The sequence below is a fragment of the Panthera onca genome (genome assembly GCF_046562875.1).
Source record: "Panthera onca isolate mPanOnc1 chromosome E1 unlocalized genomic scaffold, mPanOnc1 haplotype 2 h2.Chr16_ul_2, whole genome shotgun sequence".
Taxonomy (NCBI): Eukaryota; Metazoa; Chordata; class Mammalia; order Carnivora; family Felidae; genus Panthera; species Panthera onca.
In genome coordinates, this window is record NW_027675816.1 from 518,346 (window position 1) to 539,644 (window position 21,299).

General features: G+C 49.3%; 1 protein-coding gene across 9 annotated transcripts in view; it reads left to right on the forward strand.

The window, feature by feature from the left end:
* LOC132687497 (uncharacterized) overlaps positions 1-21,299 on the forward strand; it is a 73,589-nt gene that overhangs the window by 43,903 nt on the left and 8,387 nt on the right. The window contains exons 11-12 of one of the 9 annotated variants that reach the window (XR_014137152.1): positions 18,443-18,553; positions 19,290-19,415. The exons of the other annotated variants lie outside the window; for them this stretch is intronic. The gene's annotated coding sequence lies outside the window, so the exon portion shown is untranslated. Of the gene's footprint in view, positions 1-18,442; positions 18,554-19,289; positions 19,416-21,299 lie in introns of those variants that run through there. 9 annotated transcript variants of the gene reach the window in all.

Consider the following 21,299-nt stretch of genomic DNA (forward strand, 5'->3'; position numbering starts at 1 on the left):
GGCGCCACTTTTTTGGTACTCATTTGGGAAATAGGGCTTGTACCACAGTGAAGAGAAGCCTACACATGCATGGACTCCTTTCACATGAGCCATTTGCCCTGGGCAAATCACCTCCTTTGTCTCAGGGCCAGTTGGAATAGATCCTCAATTTCTAATCACGATGATCTAGGGGAGGAGGATAGATGGTTGGTCTGTGTCAAGATGGTCTTGAACTATCTTGGATGATTCTTTAAACTATGTGCCCTCCAGGGATTCTGATATGTGCCCCCCACCACCACTCAATGTTGTCCAAGTTTATTGGTATATTTAGTGGATGCTGTGGGTCACCCTGATCCTTCCTGCAGGACCAAGGTCTTCATTCCTCCAGCTGCTGTGACTCTTGGCAGATGATTGACTTTCATCTGAGTCCCTTTCCAGGAATTGCCCTCAGCCCAAACAACCAACTTTCTTAAGGTCATTCCACCTTCCTGCTTCCTGGCAGCAGCGTGCATCCAACTATGGATATGGGGGTGTAAATACCCATCCCTTTGCACTCAGAAGGGTCAGATCAGTCCAGAGATCTCTGTATAATAGGCTGAGAACTTTGTTGAAACTTCAGATCAGTTCAGCTCCTCTCTCTGCCCAATCCTACTTCCTTCATTCTCTCCCCCTGCCCTCACCCCCGGTTGTTGATGCCAAAGTACCTTCAATAAATCTCCTTTATGCAAATCTCCATTTTAGAGTGTCTCTCAGGTAACCCAACCAGGGTTGGGTTTAGGATCATCAAATCCAGTGAACACCAGGGCTGTCCATTAATTCAGCAAACACTTGTTTGGCGTCTATGATGACTCTAGCCCTAGAAGTCTTCCTGGATAAGGAAGGATGCCAAGTGGGCCTTAAAGGGTAGGCAGAATGTGGAAGGAAGGAGGAGAGGAAATGAATTTAATAGAATCATTATATGTATTGTGGTGGTCCTTCCTGTTTTCATGTCAGCTTGTGGAGCATCCCTCATAACAGAGATAATAGCAAATGGGTGGATATTTGAAATTATCCTGGATGGCCAAGATTACTAATTCTAGCTCTAGAATGGCACTATCTAATCTCTAATGGGTGCTGGATTATTGCCCATTGAAAATTCTATCGTGTTCCCATTGGCACACCTCCCCCCCTTCCCTTTAAAGTGGTGACCTCCTTCTACCCTATGGCCAGAATCAAATAGGAGGAAGTTCCTAGCCCCATGGTATTATTTGCAGCCTTTGTCTTGAGCCTACCACCTCATCCCACTTTGAATCTTCTGTCAATTGTCCTTGGGTGCCTCTGCTTCTGGTCTCTTGTCTTGCCCCCTGCCCAGGGCTTTTCAGACTCTCCTGGGCTCTGATGATTGAGGTTGCCCTCCTAACTGTCACCTTTTGACTCCCTCCCCACTTACAGTCCAGACATGTTTTTACTCCATCTTTCTCCTCTCATGCCAGATGTCTCCCCAGTCCAGTGCAGCCCAGACTCTATCCCAGCATTTCCCCAGGTGGCTGGGTGTTCTGCTGGCCTATAATCCCATGGCCACAGACCAAGTTCAGCATTATTGGGAAGGGTATCTGCAGCTCTTAGGGGGTTAGGGTCTGTGGCTCTGGCTGGAGCACATGATTGAAATGGTCTCATTCTAAACAAAACAAGAAATGCTGTGAGGTCCCTTATTTCCAGTACCCTTCATTTCTACTCCCAACTGCCATGGTGTGGCTTCTGGGTCCTGGTGCAGGCTCCTAAGAAAAAGGCAGGTTTGAGTGGAGCCAAGACCTCAGTGAGGCAGCTGGAGGCTTCGCATTGAAGGAAACCAGGAGAGACTTGAGAAAACAGCCTGGGAGGAGGAGGAAGAGGTGGGGAGGTTCTGTCCATGGTGCTGAACAACAATCCCAGAAATAATTAGTTGTTGGGCTTCTATTTGAGTCTCAGCATTCAACCGTGTACTGTGAAGAACCCAAAGGACGTAAGGAACCAAATTCCTGCCATAAAAGGTCCTTTAATCAAGTCGGAGACAATAAAACACCCACATGAGAAAATATAGGAATAATCCTAAATGGTCCATATGATGATGGGTCTCAGAAAACTGCATGGGAGAAAGTTTCTGGCTGTCTTGATAAAGGGATCCCTAAGGCAAGCCCCGTTTTGGGGTCTGTGCCCTTTAGAGGAAAAAAAACCACTTTATAATGAAATGTTCTTTCTTTAGTCGCCATAGCATCCCCTAGAGTATTTAAAGCCTAAAGGTCTTGGATATAAACTAGTTGATCTAACTGTAGCAGTTTAAATTTAGGTGCTAATGCTATGTTTGAAATGTAAGCACGTGATTGGCTTTTAGTTATGTCTTTAAAAAGGATTGGTGGGCAATTTTTGTCTGGATGCCCATCCCCAGACCATCTGGCCATGGTCTCTCAACCCTTGCTTTATAGTCACACCCAGATGATCCTATAAGCAGGAGGCTCCAGAGGCTCACTGCTGAGTGCTGTCCCTTCTCAGCTCTTCCTCTACCCTCAGCATTGTCAGGACCTGAGCCTGATGGGACTATGCTCATCCCCCTTCTCCACTCCCAGTATGTGCCCACCCCTTGCCTTGAAAAGGAAGAGGCTGCACCTTTGGATTCCTCCTTTAGCTAGGGACCTCCCTGACTACCCCCTGGGTTTCAGGATGGACAGGAGGAGGCAGCTTGTCTGCACCTTCCTTCCAGAAGGTTTCTTTGTGAAGATCAACTGCTCACAGAGGAAAGGAGCTGCTTTAGCTCTGTCATTGAAATGGGAAAAACTGATATTTCATCTGACCAATATACTGATCCCTGACTAACTTGCTGTATGAGGGGTGGGTGACATGTCTATTGGTCTCAGTTTCTCTCTTAAAACAAGAGGAGTTGACAAGATGGTTGAGCAGGGTTCTTGTTTGTTCATCTTCACAGTTTCTGAATCAGAACATGTTGGTTTGGTCCTTACTTACATTGTACGTATATGTCCTTCATCTGTCTACCTAATTCCCTGAAGTCTTAACTCTATGAGAGCTAAACTCAGGGAATTCTCTATCCGTGGGCATACTCTTTATTCTTATGTGACTTTATTTGGTGTCCTGCAAAGGATCTAGGCTAGACAACGTGGAGCCTAAAGGAACCCTTCACCCATCTCTCCCCTGAGAACTTAATCAGAGTCAGCTTCACTAGCAAGCTCCTTTAATTTCCATTAACTCTCAAGAGAAAAGGCAGGAGGCATGACCATCCTCAAAGCCTCACCACCCTGGAATGACAAAAGAAAAGAGAGAAGAATAGATTTTCTTTTCAATCAATAGATTGGCCTATAGACAAAACATTCATTGACAGGGCTTCAGGAAGGGACCGAGTGATACCAAAAGGAGGCTGGTGTAGATAGGAAGGTGGAGATAAGACAGAAAATCCCAATTCAGTATATGATAAAGATTGCCCAAGAAGGTTTTTCAAGAGAAGCTTTAAGAAGAGGCATTGAAACAGGATTTGTGAGAAATGGTGATAGTCATATATTGCAAAGACAAAAGCTGTAATTGGCGAGTCCAATGTGTCTGGGGTGAGGGCAAGGTTAGTAGGCTCCAGTGGGCCAGATGAAGAAAGTGTGAGAAGTGTGTGGTGAGATGCAGGATGGTGGGGTAGAAAGATGACCACAGCATTGCATGCTAGAGTCTAGAGTTGCTTCAATGAGAACAAATGAGATGTTGGTCTTGACGTTGGGTCTCTGTGGGTTGAGTTTTTGTTCTGGGACTCTTAAGCTTGCGGAGACTTTAGGGTCCCCGACATAAGTTGGTGTGAGTATGTGAATATGTGTGGAGAAGACAAGGGAGATGGATTTCACTTAGGTCATTAGGGTTTGATCCAAATTAGTTTTAATTTGGTCAAGAGAATTAACTCAATGTTTATTAGCAATTGGTAATTAGCTCCAACTCAGCCCAGGCCCCAGGGACTGGCTGTCAGGCTGTGTAATTATTTCCTTGCCAGGAGAGAAGAGAATGGGGCTTCGGTGTTTGGTAAATACTGGGTTGGGGTAGATAAATGGATTTTTTTTCTTTCGGTCCATCAATTTCATCAATTTTGTTATTCTCAGTTGCTGCCCCAGTGGATCTTACAGCACCACCCCCAACACATCCCTGGAAATTCTGTTACATTTAGCATGGCTAGGGACAGGAGAGGAACTGCTGGGGTGGGTATCTGGAGGAGAGTCTGGGGCTCTATTTTGGAGGGAAGCTCAGTCATATCTGGATGGGCGGTAGAACTGCACCAGCCATGTAGATTAAGTTATCTCTAACCTCTTGCTCCAGGCTCAGTTCTTACCATACTTTTCAGGTGCTATGCTGACTTAACATAAATCCAGGACTCTTCTCTTCCACGTCTCCCTCTTGCTTTCTTCCCAGCAGCATCAACACTGAGGCAATGCTGGGTTTCACCACTCCCTGCTCTCACTAGCCCCATCTGCACCAGGGGCCAGTCTTGGGAGCTGCAGGAAGGGTGGGGAAAGCATGTTGGGTCTGTTGACATGAGTGAGTCACTCTGAGTGGGAGTAGATGACAAAGGGAATATGACTCAGTGAAGGGAATAGAATGTGGGTGAAGGCAAGGGGTTTGCACATCTTCACCTGCCCAAGGAAATATGGAAGCCCAAGGGTCTTGGGGAGGGAGCAGCTGGTGCCCATTGATATTGGCCTAATGGCGCCACCATTCTCAGGTCTCTCTTTGTGTGGCCCATGTGTATGGCATTGTCTTCTGGATATTGTCCCATCTGCATTCTTTGCCACTTCCCTGAATATTTTGTCTTGGCCTCTTTAGCCCTTCTTAGCCAGTGTGGTTGGTGAACAGAAATTTCAGGGAATCTGAAACCAGTGCCCTCCCCCCAGCTACTGGGTCCACATCTATCAGAGGGGAATGGAGCTAGTGCTAGTGTCCTGGCCTGAGTTTTGGAGCAGAGTCTGCCATGGAGAACGAGACTTAAGAGTCTGTCTTAGTCACTGGACATTGCAATGGCCTATGTGGCCTCTCTTTTTGGAAAATGAGGAGAGGGATATTATCCTGACTGCTATAGGCTGCTGCTTTTTTCTGTGGCCGGCACCTTGAAAGGAGCAGGGGGACAAACTGTTCTGAGGAGGCCAAACTATGTAAGGAAAAAGAGCAAGGAGGTGCTGCCACAGGCCACATAGGACTGGCCATCACTGACCTCAGGGTCTTTGCACATGCTATTCCCTTCATATAGAAGACTCCTTCAGTATATCTGGATGGCCAATTCCCTCACTTCCTTTAGGTCTTTGTTCACATAGCACCTTCTTAGTGAGGCCTCCCTGACCACACTACTTTAAAATGTCACCCCACCCCCATCATTTTTTATTCTCCCTTCCTGCTTTATTTTTTATCCATATTACTTATCGCCATCCAATATACTATATCTTCGATTTATTCACTGTATTTATTGAACATCTTTTTCCACTAGAATGCAGGCTTCATGAGGGGAGGGAATTTTGTCTGTTTATTCACTGCAATACCTCCTGTGTCTAGAAAAGCGCCTGGCATGAAGAAGGTGCTCAGTGAATCTTAGCTGAATTAGTAAATTAATGAAGACAATTCTTTTTTTAAGTTTATTTATTTATTTTGAAGGAGAGAGAGCACACGTAGGGTAGAAACAGAGAGAGAGGGAGAGAGAGAGAATCCCAAGCAGGCTTCCCACTGTCAGCACAGAGCCCAATGCAGGGCTCGAACTCACGAACCATGAGATCGTGACCTGAGCCGAAGTCAAGAGTCAGACACTTAACCAACTGAGCCACCCAGGCGCCCCTAATGAAAACAATTCTTCAAACAGGAGATCAGTCCAGGAATGTGTTACCCGCTGTAGAGGATGAAGTCTCAGACTGGGATTCGGGAGTGCTGGTCTCAAGCCCCAGCCCTGCCCCGCACCAGCAGCAAAGTAGAGATAAGGTAGCCCATCGTGCATTCCTCCAAGCAATTATGAAAATCAAGCCAGGTGATGCTAGTAAAAGCATGCTATAAAGTATAAAGGGCTTCCCCTCATGGTCCTCATTCTGACTACCATTTTGACTGGGGCTGACCTGAATGACAGTGTGGGCACATGAGGTTGGGACAGTTAGAGATTCCTTGGAGGAAGTGAGTCTTGAGCTGGGCTCTGAATGTACAGGGAACAACACTGGCACAGGCCCAGAGGAGCAAGGAATTTGGGATGAGAGAGAAGCAGGACCTCTGTGGAGATAGTTTCTGGTGCTAATTCTAAACAGGGACGAGGGATGCTCCTGGATGTCGTGGCCACAATTTCTCAGGCTAGTTGCCCTGGCTGAGCGGTATTCTACTCAACACATGCCTGTTACAAGCAGCTGCGACCCACTGCACTGCCTTGGTGTGTTGCTGGTTGGCAAAGATGACAGGCAGCCTCAGGCAGTAGAGACAAGTGTCCAAAGGTTGCAGCTGGAAGGCCAGGGACTCCAGCCCTCCTCCTGGGGCCCTGCAGCTACGCACTTTGCACAAGGGCCAATTAAGCTACCCTTGACTTCTTCCAGTGTTACAGCTTTTTGCAGTCACCATTCCTGACTACAGTTTCTATGTGTCTTCGTGCTATTCTCAAGAGAGAACATTTCTGGTGCCCTTGAATCAGCCTATGGATGGAGCAGTCACTTGCCCACCCCTCCTCCAAGCCCCTGTGGTCCAGAGGGGGGAAGGTTGCATGGTACATGACGGGAAGATACCTGGCCTCTCCCTTTAGTGTTGGGGAGCAGGGAGAATTGATTGACAGATGCAGTTGGGCAGGAAAGCCAACTGGCTGAAAGTTGAGTTCAAGCCCTCAGTGCCATCTTGGGAACCAGGGCTCAAAGGGTGGATTCTGGGAGAAAGAAAAAAGGCTGTCCCCATAGAGATTCTGCCTGAACTTTAAGCTTTATCTTCATTGTCCCCTTGCTCACTCACCAACCCCCAGCGCCCACCTCTGCCTGTGCTGTCTCCCTGCCTGGTTCTTCTCCATTGTTCTTCTCCCTTGATTCATACCCCACCTGTTCTTCAAGCTCAACTCTGCCCCATCTGCTGCCAGAGTACTTCCTTAGTCACTCCAGCCCCTTGGTGTTACCCCCTCTCTCCTTCCTCCCTCTTTCCAAGGTCATTCCCAGCCCCCTTGGCCCTCAGCGTGAGCTTTCTTGTGACAGACAGCTTCTGTAGGATCATCTCACATTGCCGTTGGCTCTGGTAACTACTCAGGCCTTGTCTTTCCAAGGTCAACAACACAAATATGCATCTCTCCTCAGGCCTTTGCTGGGCACAGAGATCCACAGAGCTAGGGCTGGAAGGTGTTTTAACCATCTTCAGGTCAAATCTCCCTATTTTAGAGATGAGAGACCGGAGGCCCAGAGAAAAGGAATGTTTTGCCCGTAAGCAAAATCACAGAGGCAGGGGCAGAGCTGGGAGTGGAATTCAGGTGTTTGGGCTCCTTGCTTCGGAGAGGAGGATGAGAAGGAAGGAAGGGGCTTTGGCTGTGAAGTTGGTACCACAAGGCTAGAGAGTAAACCAGAGCCCAGGCGGCCAAGGGCAGTCAGGGAGGCCTCACGCACCTGAGAGCCAGTGCTCGCCCAACACCCAGTGGAAGCAATGGCACAGAGATGCCCAAATGCCCCTCCTGCTTGGAGGGGCTCAGACCCTGATATCTTAGCAGGAGCCATTTGTACCTTTGGGAGCAGGTGTTCCCCCCCACTCCCTCCACCCCACAGAACAGACATTCCTCCCTCCCCCCTCCCCGCTTCCTCTTTTAAAATGCAGATCTCTCAGAGAAGGGCTGAAGGACACTGATGGCAGAGAGCTCTGGAGTGGTCCTTGCAGGGAAAGGGAGGGGTGGTGGTGGATGAGCCTTACAATGTCACCTGTTTCATGGGGCGCCTGGGTGGCTTAGTTGGTTGAGTGTCAGAGTTCAGCTCAACTCAGGTCATGATCTCGTGGTTCCTGAGTTCTAGCCCCACATCGGGCTCTCTGCTCTCAGCCTGTCAGCACAGAGCCTGCTTTGGATACTCTGTCCCTCTCTCACTCTACCTTTTCCCCACTTGCACTCTCTCTCTTTCTCTCTCTCTCTCTCTCAACAAATAAATAAAACATTTAAAAAAATTGTTACAATGTCACCTGTTTCTCAACCTGGCTCTGGCCATGGGCATGGTGTTTCCTGATAGACAGATGATCTGAATGAAAGCCAGCCCAGGGACCCAGGGGGAATAGTTTCTTTCTTTCTTTTTTTTTAATGTTTATTCATTTTTTTAGAGAGAGAGAGAAAGCGTGTGAGTGGGGGACGGGCAGAGAGTGAGGGAGACAAAGAATCCGAAGCAGTTTCCAGGCTCCGAGCTGTCAGCACAGAGCCCGACACGGGGCTCAAACTCCGGAACCTGGAGATCATGACTTGAACTGAAGTCAGACGCTCAACCAACTGAGCCACCCAGGTGCCCAAAAAAAAACCATATATTTTTTAATGTTTATTTTTATTTTTGAGAGAGAGAGTGTGTGAGCAGGGGAGGGGCAGAGAGAGAGAGAGAGAGAGAGAGAGAGGCGGGGCAGAGAGAGGGCGACAAAGGATCTGACAGCAGCGAGCCTGATGCAGGGCTCGAACTCACGAACTGTGACATCATGGCCTGAGCCCAAGTCAGCCACTCAAGCGACTGAGACATCAGGGAGAATAGTTCCAATGAAATGTGTTATTATCAGGGTTCTGCTGCTCTGCAAGGGGAGAAGCAGGTTAAGCTGAGCTTTCCCCACGCCCCCCAGGGGAGGACTGGTCTTCGGGGGCCTGGTGATCCCGACCTCAAGCCAAGGGCACTGCTGTGACTGTCTGATCCCACCCTGTTTCATCTGTTTCAGACCTTAGGGTGGGAAAGGCTGCGTGATTATTGCCATTTTGCAGGTGGGAAGAGTGAGCCCCACAGCGGCCAAGTGGGTGTGGAGAAAACAGACATGTGGAGAAGGAAGTGGAATGGAGGCTGGGGCCTGGTGCAGGCTCTGCCCTAACTGGCTGTGCAATGTTGTCCACACCTTTTTAGTTTTCTGGGTTTCTTCACTCGGTTGTGTAGGTTGGACCAGATCAGTGACTCAGACTACTTTTTACCATCCACGACTGCATGGGCTTGCCCCTCCCTTGGGCTCCTTTAGGACCACCCCAGGAGCTGTTACAGGACAAACCCTTATCCTCCTGCCCACAAAGCTCATCAGAACAATGGCCAAGAATGGCATTGCGGGGATCTGTCCTAATTTATATAACCCAACTCAAAGCTTTTGCACTTGATGTTCAGGAACAAATGATGTACCAAGCCCCTGGGTCACTGTCTCAAGAAACTCCAGCCTTCCAGGTCCTGCTGCCCTGGGGCTAAGACGCCCTGCTTCTGGGTTTCTGGCCCAAGCAGTCACCCATTCAGGGGTGGCTGGGCCAGGGCTGGGTGCCCAGCCTCCAAACCCTTCATTGATCAGGGGCTGCTGCGGCCCCCGGTCCCCACCTCCCGCTGTCTGGACACCAGCCTCCTGCGGATGGCCAGGAAAACTAGTCAAATGCCCAGATTCCTCCGCGGGGCTGGTGCAGATTCTGCTCAGCGCCCTTCCTGGCCCGCTCCCTCGGGCTCTCAGCTGTCTTTCCCCACATCTCTGCGTCTTTCTCTGAGTCTCTAGCGAATACCGCCACACAGGAAGCCTGATTTACCAAGGCTTGCAAGGGGTCTCGAGACGCTAATGGCTTCCCTGGGGACGACAGGCTGGGGCGGCGGCTGGCAGGGAAGGCAGGCTGCGCAGCAACTCTCACCCTGGTGCTGAGTCCTGCGGTCTCCCTTGGCTGTTACCGCTGAGGATCGCTGATCAAGGTCACTCCTGCCTCCCCGGGGGGACAAGCCAGGCTCAAGGGCAATGATGGATTGCCTTGCGGGGGACCTCTAGGCAGCACAGAGGGCCTTCCTGCTAAACCCAGACTGAAATTTTTTCTTGCCCTAGGCCCAACCCCGTGTTGATTTCAGATATGCCATTTACAGGCATAGACTGTGGCTCAGAGAGAGCAAGTACTTGCCTAGGGTAACACAGCTGGCCAGAGACAAAGCAGGAATCCCACCAAGCCCACGGCCCAAACCAGAGTGAGGAAAGCCAGGAATCGGAACTCCATTTACAGATGGAGAAAAGGGGACTCGTGTCTTCCTCCCCTTGCCCTGGATGGGTGAACACCCTCTTCCTGCACCCTGACCCCCCCACTTGCCTCTCCTTATGAGATTCCACCAAGGCAGTGTCTTTTTTCGTTCAAGAAAGAAGAGAATCTTCATTTCCTGCCAGTAGAAATCAATAATTTATGAACTACTGTCCCAGCCAGAGCAAAGAGTGATTTTTAAAAAATGCGTCTTAAAATACTATATTAATAAGTATTCCAAAGAGTGAAAATATTTGAATTAGGGGAAATGAATGTTTTACGAGCTGGTGGGGAAGCAATCCCCTGAGATGGGCAGGGATGGCGGGAGAAGCGGGAGTCTTGGATTGGGGCTGGCTCGATTGTTCTGAGGCTCCAAGCCTGAGCGGCGGTAACTCGAAGGGCAGAGTGGGTGCAGAATGGGGCCCAGCCAAGGGCCTGGAAGGTCTCCATCCCTAATGCTTGTCAGGTGTTGGCCGCATGTGTCCTGGTCTGAAACTACTGTGGATTTTAAGTTCTGGCTTCTTGGGACCTGCTCCCCTGGAACGGTCCTCCAGGACTTCCTTCCCAGGTAGCTGTAGGGAGAGTCATCATCCTACAGCCATATATTACTGTTCAGTAGCTATTCATTGTCTCCTCTTTGCTGTGAGCTGATTATACTGCTCCGCCCCTGCCAGGGACCGTGGCTTTGCCAATGGAATGTGGGTGGACATGACTTACGGCTCATCCAAACAGAGGCCTTATATCTGCCTGCCGGACCGCTTGGGTTCTGGGGCTCCGGCCCTGAGAAGAGCGTGCCTCATGCGGTCACTGCTCCTTCTGCCTGGGTCCTGGGACAGAGACACGTGGAGCAGAGCTGAATCCCAGCCACAGCCGGGACAGGCCACCGCAGCCAGCCTGCACACTTGAGAGCTCGTTGTCATGAGACGCGGAGATTTGGGGGTTGTCACAGGGCATCATCACAGAAAAGTGAATCTGCCCTCCCAGCTCTGCTCCCTCCGTATCCTGTTGGAGAAGCATCTTCTTGTCCCTCAGACAGGTGCCCCCATTGTCAAATTCATTCCTTTCGGAGGGTACCTGCTTTCCTTCCAGAATATGCTCCCCCTGGGGAGGGTAGAGCAAGTTCCCCCAGTTTTTTTCCATCACAACCGTCCTTTTATAGCATCAACTCATGTCTCAGACCCCCAAGGTTTAGTGGATGTATTTTGGTAACCATGGATTGGGATCAAGTTGGGGGGGGAGAGATGCAGTGATAAAAAAGCAGCTACGAATTATATTTTACTATATATTTTATCCAATATAGTAATGGTTGATGAACATTTGAAAAGCAGCACACAAGGGCACCTGGGTGGCTCAGTCGTTTAAGCGTCTGACTTCGGCTCAGGTCATGGTCTCACGTGGGTTCGAGCCCACGTGTGCTGACAGCTTGGAGCCTGGAGCCTGCCTTGGATTCTGTGTCTCCATCTCTGCCCCTCCCCAGCTCACACTCTGTCTCTCAAAAATAAATAAACATTAAAAAATTTGAAAAGCAGCAGGCAAACATAAAAGGTGTAGTGTTTATTCCATTATTATTTGATACAGTGTAGATTCACAGATTCCTTGCGATCCGAGACTCTGAGGTACCCAGGAAAGAGAGTGACTTTTGCTGTAAGAGAGACCACTTGCCAGCAAGGACCTCAGGCTTTCCAGACCTCAGTTTTCTCTTCTGTAAAATGGTGATAAACACGCCTATGCTATAGGATTTTGTAATAGGTAAAAACATGAATGATAAAGCACTTGACAGACATGGGGGGTCTTGACTAATCTTCCTGTTCTTTGTTGCTTATCTAGTTCTGTGATCATAGCCCAGATTTAGAGCTGACTCTCAGCCTCAGTTTCCCTATCTGCAGAATGGGGAGCACACTACTTGTCTCCGTATTGCTGGGGGATGACCCAGAGTTCTTAATGTGAATGAACCTGGTGCACAGTAGGGACGAAAGCAACGTCCGCGGCGCCTCGGTGGCTCATTTGGTTAAGCTTCTGACTTTGGCTCAGGTCATGATCTCACCGTTCGTGAGTTCAAGCCCCACTTCAGATCCTCTGTCTCCCTCTCTCTCTCTGCCCCTCCCCTGCTCACACTCTCTCTCTCTCTCTCTCTCTCTCTCTCTTTCAAAAATAAACAAATATTGGGGCCCCTGGGTGGCTTAGTCAGTTGAGCGTCCGACTTCGGCTCAGGTCATGATCTCACAGCTCGTGAGTTCGAGCCCCGCGTCAGGCTCTGTGCTGACAGCTTGGGGCCTGCAGCCTGCTTCAGATTCTGTGCCTCCCTCTCTCTCTGCCCCAACCCACTCTCATTCTGTCTCTGTCTTTCTCAAAAATAAATAAACATCAAAAAAATTTAAAAAAAAATAAAAATAAACAAATAAATATTAAAAAAAGAAAAAAAGACAGTAACTTTCTCCTTGCTACGGTCACTGGCTGATGTTTTTTTCCTGACCACGTGCCAGTCACACCTCTTCCAAACAGCTTTCCTAGGCCCCCACTCCACTCGGGAGCCTCCGTCAGGACAAAGCTCTTGTCCAGGAACGCATTCATCCCAGGCTAAAGACCTGACCGCTGATGTCAGTAAGAGGAGCCCTCCCTGTAAATTAATTTAAGATCCTGTTTACATGCCTCAACCGTGATCATGTGCTCCTTTGACCTACAGCCCTGCACCTTAATTAAAGCAATTAGTGCACGGCAGTGAGTGACAGCCTGGGTTTCGCAGGCCTCTGCCAGGTTCCCACTTGCCTGCACTGCCTGAGGCCAGGCTGGGTCAGCCTGTCCCCACCTGGTGTTCGTAACATGGCCAGGCTCCCACCTAGGCGACGCCATCACTCTTCACAACAGAAACTGAAAATGGAATGCCACCAGGCGGGGACAAGGCGAGGCGGGGACCAGCCAAGGCGGAGGAATGTTTGGTGGAAGCAGGGACCACGCCTTTTTTTTTTTTTTTTTTTTTTAGCACATGCTTACTATTTTCACCTTAGTAACTGGGCTACGGTGACCCGTATCAGCCTCAGCCTCCTGGGGACCAGGACATGCTCTCCCCACCCACATCCTTTTGCTCTCTGCTCTGAGGACGGTGGCAGGATATTCCTATTACCGATAGCTAGGACTGTGCTGACAGACAGTTCTAAATGTGGTGGTTAAGAGCTCCAGTTCTGGGTTTGGCTCTTAGGTTGGCTGTGTGACCATGAACAAATTGCTTAACCTCTCTGAGTCTCGAGTTTTCTCAGCAGCAAAATGGGGCTATAATACCACCAGCGGGTAGGGCTGTCCTGGAGGCTAGAGGAGGTAAAGGTTGCAGGGGGCGCGGTGCAGTGACTCACACATCAGTAGAGCTCAAGGATTGTCAAATATCATCACGCTTTGCTGATGAGATGACTTCTCCCAGTCACCCAATGGAGAGCTGACCTTAGTTCCCCTTTAAAGATGAAGATCTGGAGATTCGGGGAAGTTAAGTAACTTGTCTGAGGTCACACAGCAAATAGAACGTTTTGAGCCTAGCTCTTTGTGGCTCTCTGTGACTCAGTTTCTCCCTAAGCGGCTTGGCCTGGATCGGGGGCCCCAGACAGCACCTCTTGGATGCGCTATATCAGAACCATCTAGAAAAATATTTTTATTTATTTATTTATTTATTTATTTTTTTTTTTTTAGAAAAATATTTTTAAAATATAGATCCCTGGCCCCACCCTGTGGAAGATCTGCTCCAGTAGGTGGGACGGGGCCTGGGAATTTGTATTTTTTTTATAATTTTTTTAATGTTTATTTATTTTTGAGAGAGAGAGAGAGAGACAGAGCGTGAACAGGGGAGGAGCAGAGAGAGAGGGAGACACAGAATCCAAAGCAGGCTCCAGGCTCTGAGCTGTCTGCATGGAGCCCGACGCAGGGCTCGAACTCACAAACCGCGAGATCATGAGCTGAGCCACCCAGGTGCCCCTGGGAATCTGTATTTTTAAATGTTTCCCCAGGTGATTCTGATGCTCAGTTAGGCTTGGGAACCACGCTGCCTGTCTTTGTGTGTTCCCCTCCCTCCGCTGCCATCCTGCACCCCAGCCCGGACTGGGTGGCTGCCGCAAAGAGTTTAGGGATTAGGACCTGCTGGTTGGAAGGAGGGACAGCTTTCCAAGACAAACAGGAACCTTGCCAGACGCCTTGGGGCAATCTCAAGCTCCATGAGAACCGCTTTCATTTTTTACTGGGGAGGAGGCTCTTCTCAGCTGGAAAGATTCCTTCTGATGTAATTAGATTCCCTTTTTTCATTCCCTCCAGAAGCATCCCCTAAACACACACACACACACACACACACACACACACACACACACACAGGAATCCAATCTGAAGTGCTGTCCAGGCCTTCATGTTGCCCATATGTTGAAACAGCTGAGTGTATGGAAATTTCTGGGGATGGGGGACAGGGTGGGGACAACTAGACTTTTTCATTTGTCTCCAGTGGAGTAGGGCTGCATGTACCTGCTATGAGGGTGCGGGGGTGGGGGTAGGGTCCCGTGGGAAATGCATGCCTTTTTTTTTTTTTTTTTAAGTTTTTGGAGAGGGATGGGAATGGTCTCCCAGGGTGGGCTTTGAGACAAGAAGAACAACACGTGACCCGCAAGAAACAAGGGTCAACCATGACAGGAAAGCTCACTTAGACTGTAGAAAGAACTGTTCTGCTTTTATTTTTATTTTCAAAAATTGTTTAATGTTTATTTTTGACAGAGAGAGAGAGAGGAGGAGGAGTGGGGGAAGGGCAGAGAGAGAGGGGAAACACAGAATCCAAAGCAGGTTCCAGGCTCTGAGCTGTCAGCACAGAGCCCCACCTGGGGCTCGAACTCACAGACCTCGAGATCGCGACCTGAGCTGATGCTTAACTGATGGAGACACCCAGGTGCCCCAGAACTGCTTTATTTTGTTTTGTTTTGTTTTGTTTTGTTTTGTTTTGTTTTAACGATTTTATTGGTTAGAATCAAAGCAAAATCCAGAACTTACAAAAGGGTATCCCATGAAAAGTGCCTCTGTGACTTCCCATACTCAGTCCCACCCCACAGGCAACCACCGCTCCACTCCCTTACAAATCCTTCCAGAGACCGTCTATGTCGATAAAGGCAGATGACTTTTGTTCTTCCCGAAAAGGTAACGTGCTATCCACACTCTTTTGCCCCTCGATTTTTCCGCTTTACTTGAAGATCTTTCCATATCAGCACATAGAGAGTAGCTACATTTTTTTTAAGAGTAGCTACATTAAAAACATTTTTTTAAAAGTTTTATTTAAGTAATCTCTGCACCCAACGTGGGGCTCAAACTCATGACCCCAAGATCAAGAATTTCATGCTTTTCCAACGGAGCCAGCCAGGCGCCCTGAGAGTAGCTACATTTTTTAAATGGTTGCTGGTATTCTATCTTAAGGCTGATTCATTTAATTAACCTTCTATTTAGACATTCAGGCCATTTTCCAATTTTTTGTTTTATGAGAGGTGCATCAATACATTAGCCCTACAAAAATGCACTTCTGTTCTTAATCTCCGGGATAAATATCTAGGGGTAGAATTCCTGGGTCAGAAGGCATATGAATTTTTAATTTTGATATGGTCAAACAGCCTCTTTTAGAGACTGTACCAATTTACACACTCACCAGCAATATACAAAAATGTGTTGGCAAATATATTTTATCTTTGCTGATTTGCTAGGTGAAAAAAAATGCTGTCTCCTTGTAGGCTAATTTGCATTTCTTTTATGAATGAAGTTGAGCCTCTTTTCATGTGTCTGAGAACTATTTGTTCTTCCTTCTTTGTGAACCATTTATATTCTTTACTTGCTAGTTTTGCATCTGGATTGTTGTTTATTTTTCTTGGATTTGGAGGAATCTTTACATGTTAAGAAAACAATCCCTTTGCCTGTGCTAAGAGATGCCAGTTTGTGGTTTACTTATGGGATTTTTTTTTTCCATGGATGAAATGTTGGCTTTTATGTAGTCAGATTTATAAACCTTTTCTTTATGGTTTCTAGGTTTTGTAATGTACTTTATTTTATTTATTTAAAAAAATTTTTTTAACGTTTATTATTTATTTTTGAGAGACAGAGAGACAGAGTGCGAGCAGGGGAGGGGCAGAGAGAGAGAGAGGGAGACACAGAATCTGAAGCAGCTCCAGGCTCCAAGCTGTCAGCACAGAGCCCAATGCGGGGCTCGAACTCACAAATCGTGAGATCATGACCTGAGCTGAAGTCGGAAGCTTAACCGACTGAGCCTCCCAGGCACCCCTAGGTTTTGTAATGTATTTTAAAAGGCATTCTGGGAGGCCTGGGTGGCTCAGTCAGTTGATCATCCAATTTTGGCCCAGGTCATGATCTCATAGTTTATGAGTTCGAGCCCCTCATTGGGCTTGCTGCTGTCAGCACGGAGCCTGCTTTGGATCCTCTGTCCCTTCCTCTCTCTGCCCCTCCCCTGCACACTCTCTCTCTCTCTCAAAAATAATAAATCAAAATAAATAAATAAAAGGTTTTCCTTCCTCCAAACTCATTGAAAGTATGTTTTAACAGCATCTTACGGATTTCATATTTTTATGTTTATGCCTTTAATGCGTCTGAGATTTATTGTGGTACAAGGTGTGAGACAGACATCCAGCTCCATTGTCCATTTGTTCCACGCCATTGAATAAATAACCCATCTTATCCCCAGTGATCTGAGACACCACCTTCACCAGAGACCAAATTGCTGTTACTATTTGTTTTCGCTCTAGAGTTTTCTTTTCCGTTCCCTTGATCTGTCTGTCTATTCGTGTTGTTTTAATCACCATAGGTTTATACTATTTTAAATAGTTGGTAGGTCTAGGCCCCCTCACGGTTCTTTTTTAGAAGATCTCTGCGTATTCTTGCTTGGTTATTTTTCTGTATGAACTTTAGAAAGAGCCTGACTAATTCCAAAAAGGAAGCCGTTTACCGGGCGGCAGTGAGTGTGGGCGGGGGCCCCCTGCCTGCCTCTCTGGCCCCAGCCACTTGCAGCATCTGGCAGAGAAGGCGAGACGGTGCTGGACAATTACAGATGACTCAGGGGTGTTCTTTCTCCCTTCCCAATTAAGCAAGGAGGGCTTTCTGGAGGAAGAGGAGGTGGAGGAGGCAGAGAAAGGGGAGAAGGAGCAGGAGGAAAAGCAGGGGTAGAAGAGGATCTCAGAGCAGGGAAGAAAAGAGGCCTCCTGGCAGAGAGGATTAAAGAAACTACTCTCTGGGGTGGGGAGAGAAGAGGCAGAGCACGATGAGGCTTTGGGGAAGAGAAGCCAAAATCAAAGCTGTGAGGAGGTTTCCTTGCAGAGATTGGACAGGAGTGGGGGAGGGCGAGGGGGTGGAGGCCAGCTGGGAGGGCCCGGGCCCGGGCAGGTGGGGGGCGGCCTGGAACTGAAGAAGCCCGCGATTAGAGAGGCGGTTGGCCTCTGAGTCAGGCCTCGGGGCTTCGGGGAGCAGGCTGCCACGGCTGAACGCAAGGCAGGCAGAAATGGAATCAAAGCCAGAAACTCCGATCATCCTCTTGTTCAGACCTGGCGGTTCCCAGGAGGCCCCCTCCCGTGCTCCTTTGGGTGACACGAGGTCCCTTCCCCGCCCCCCAGGGGAACCATGGCCCGGGCCTTGGGCTTGGCTGCTGTGATCACGTGGGTGCATTTACTCACGGAGAGGAATCAGAAGCCTAGTCCTGAGAACTTGTAACTCCTGGGCTGCATCAGAAGCACATGGGGTTGGGGGTGGGCATTGCTGTGTGATGAGAAGTTGTAATTGTCCACACCGAAGAAGGCAGCAGGAACCCGGTCCTGGGAACAGGCAGTGCAGAGTCAGGGAAGGCCTCCCCGCCACGGGGTTGCTGGCTGGCACTGGGGAGGGAGGAAGGGAGGGCTGGATGAGCCGGGACTCACAGCCTCCTCAGGTTGTTCTAGGAGAGGGCGGATGAAGCAGGAAACGAGTGTGTGAGCGCAAGGAGCCCCAAGGTTCTGTCTGCCCGGGGTTCACTCACTCCTAGCCGGGGGGATCTTCACCCCGGCAAGATGTCCCTGTATGAGGACCCGCTCAGTCCCAGGCAGGACCATGCAAGGTGCTAGCAGACCACGCCCAATGAGCTGCTTCTGTTCCTGCCACATAACCACCTCAGAGCCACTGCACAGGGCAGCTGGGACCCTCTCTTCCCTCTCCCCACCCGAAAGCTGGCTCTTCTCTCTGCGCCCTCCTGGGCTGGGCCGGTCTGGGAGCAGAGTCCTGCTTGCCCACTTGAGGACCTAACAAAGTTTCTTTCCTCAGCCGTTCCGATCCCAGAATGTCATCAGGACCACCCCCGCGCTGAGACTTTTCACCTGCAACACTGAGGCTCAGAGAGGGCATGTGAGGGCCCCATAGCCACACAGCAAACAGGTATCGATGGGGCCAGAATCCAGGGCAGCGGCTTCTAGCTGTAGGGCCTCCTCCTGTGTGCTGTGGGGGGCACATTCAGCACCCCCCCACCCCAGGGATCCCGGGGCCACCCCTGCAGGAGTCTGCCTCTGCTACGCCAGGGGTGGGGTGTGTGTGTATGTGTCGGGGCGGTGGGGGTCGATCTTCCTTCCCAAGAGCCAGAGCATCTTGGTTTTAATGAGCTCGGGGTCAGCGTCTAGAGGGACTGTGTGTATTTTCAGTGAGAATGGGTGGGATATTTGTGTGTGGTTTGCTTTTGGGATGCAAAATACATGCCATGGATAAGAGGCCACCAACACAAATCTGTACAGAGCTAGCGGGGTTTGGTAAACAATGTTCTTGCTGAGGAGCTGAGACTTAAACCCTGCTTGGAAGTCACTCCCTTTCTCTGGGCCTCAGTTTCCCATTTTGTAAACTGAAAGGGTTGGACCAAGGAGTGTTGGAAGGCCCTTCCCGCTCTGACCTGCCCTGTTTCCCGAAAGGGCTATCAGGCCCTGGACACTGTGTCCCAAGCACCTCAGTGGGGACAGGGGCGAGGCTTTCGAAGTCTCCCCCGGGATGGGGGCTGGCGTGATTTGCATGAAGCACTCTCAGGCCTCCCTGGGTGGGGGTCACTCCTGTCCCTTCTGCTGAGGATGTGGATGGGTGGGGGAGGGGGAGGGCTTACTGTCTACCCACCAGGCGCTTCTGGTTTCAGAAGGAAAGTAACTGCTGAAGACGCCCCCAGGGACCCAGCCGGAGGCCCCAGTCCAGCAGGGACAGAGAGCCCGGGGTGGAAAGGGCCAGGTGAGTAGACCCACTCCTCACTACCTGCCCAGGCCAGCTGGGCTCCTCCTGCCCGGGACATTTCCCTCTGTTCCTGCAGCCAGGGGAACCCCCAGAAAGAGCATTTGCCCTCTTGAATACTCAGAGGGAAAAATACGCTTCACGATGGTAAGAAACATGAGAGGTGGCAAAAGTCCATGAAATCGGTACTGTAAGTTGTGAGACAAAAGTCAAAGTTCCATTGGTGGTGAAATAGTATTTAGAAAATCAAGAAAAAAAAAACCCAAACTAAGAAAAACCGTGAGCCTCGCAGCATCACCCAGGTGACAATGACACTTCAGGGGCATCATCTCTGCCAATTCTTCCAGCCATCGGCACGGACTTTTGGTTCGTGTCAGAATTTTACAGAGCTTTGCATCATGCGACATGTGTGTTTCTGATGCTCTGTCACCTGTTCACAGCAGTATCAGGGCGTGTTTTTCTTGGTGTGGTAAGGTAAAGCCAGGCTGCTGTAACAAAGAGCCCCAACAACTCAGAAGATACAAGTTCAATTCCTTCTCCTGTAACATCCCAGGTCAGCGGGCAACTCTGTTCACGCACACGTACAGGGGCCCAGATTCCTTCTGTTGTGTGGCTCTGTGGACCCACAGCCCTGGGGTCTAGAATCAAGGCCGGGTTTTCATGGAGGCACGCCTCTGTCTTATGGCTCCAGCCTGGAACGGAGCCCCTCTCTTTGCTCACATTCTATTCGTGAACACTTAGCCCCAAGGTCACATCTGACTGCAAGGGAGGCGGGTTAATGTGGTCCCTAGATAGGCTCTCATGTGCTGAGATACAACGTTATCATTGAGGGAGGAGGGGGATATAAAATTTAATGGGTCACTTAGCAGAGCCTGGATCTTTGAAAACTGTCAATCCAAAGGTTTGCTTTTTCCTTTGGACAGTCCTTTTATGCGATTACGCTCTTTTGTTGTTGTTTAATGTTTATTTTATTTATTTTGAGAGACAGAAAGAGAGCAAGTAAGCAGGGGAGCAGAGAGAGAGAGAGAGAGAGAGAAAGAGCATGAGCAGAGGAGGGGCAGACAGAGGGAGAGGAGATGTCCCAAGCAGGCTCCACACTGTCACCACAGAGCCCAACGTGGGGCTCGAACTCACGAACTGTGAGATCATGACTTGAGCTGAAATCAAGAGTCAGATGCTTAACTGACTGAGCCACCCAGGTGCCCCGTGATTATGCTTTTTTGCATTATCTGTGTCTCTCCTCCCTTGTTCTTCCTTCCCCTCCTTTTCTTTCTCCCTTACTCTTTCTTCCACCTCTTCCCTCACCCTAACACAGACCTCCTAGGGTAAGTAGGATGGAGTTTCCGGGCTCCACGGGTCACAGAGCGCACCCAATGTTCCAGACGGTCAGAGCTAAGGACAGTGGCATGCATTCCTGTTGCCTTTCCCTGTACTGATCCTTGACTGCTTCACCACTGCTAAGCCACCCCCCGTCCAAGCGGCCCTCGAGAATGTAATTGAGAATAAGGGGACTTATAAGAAATCAGCATCGGTTTTGCAGGCAGGCGACCATGGATTTCACGTTCTGATGCTGCTCGTTACTAATGTGTGATCCCAAGCAGATCTCTTGGCCTCTGTTCTGAGTCTTTATCCAACACTGGAGCAAATGCAACTTCCCCTTCCTGTCCCAAAGAGGTTTTGGGAAGCTGGCACAAAATCACGTTTGGGTAAAAGCTTTGTATCTTTTTTAGTATTTTTCTCTAAATAATTCAAACCTGCTGGGTTTTGGTCCGAATTTGATAATTCCAACATCTGAGGTCGTCTGGAGGTCTAATTCTGCTGTTTGTTTTAGCTGCTGATTCTCACTCATTGTGGCTCGCTTTCTTATGTACCTTGGAATTACAGGTTGTGCCCTCATGTCCATGTGGGCTGTCCTTATCTG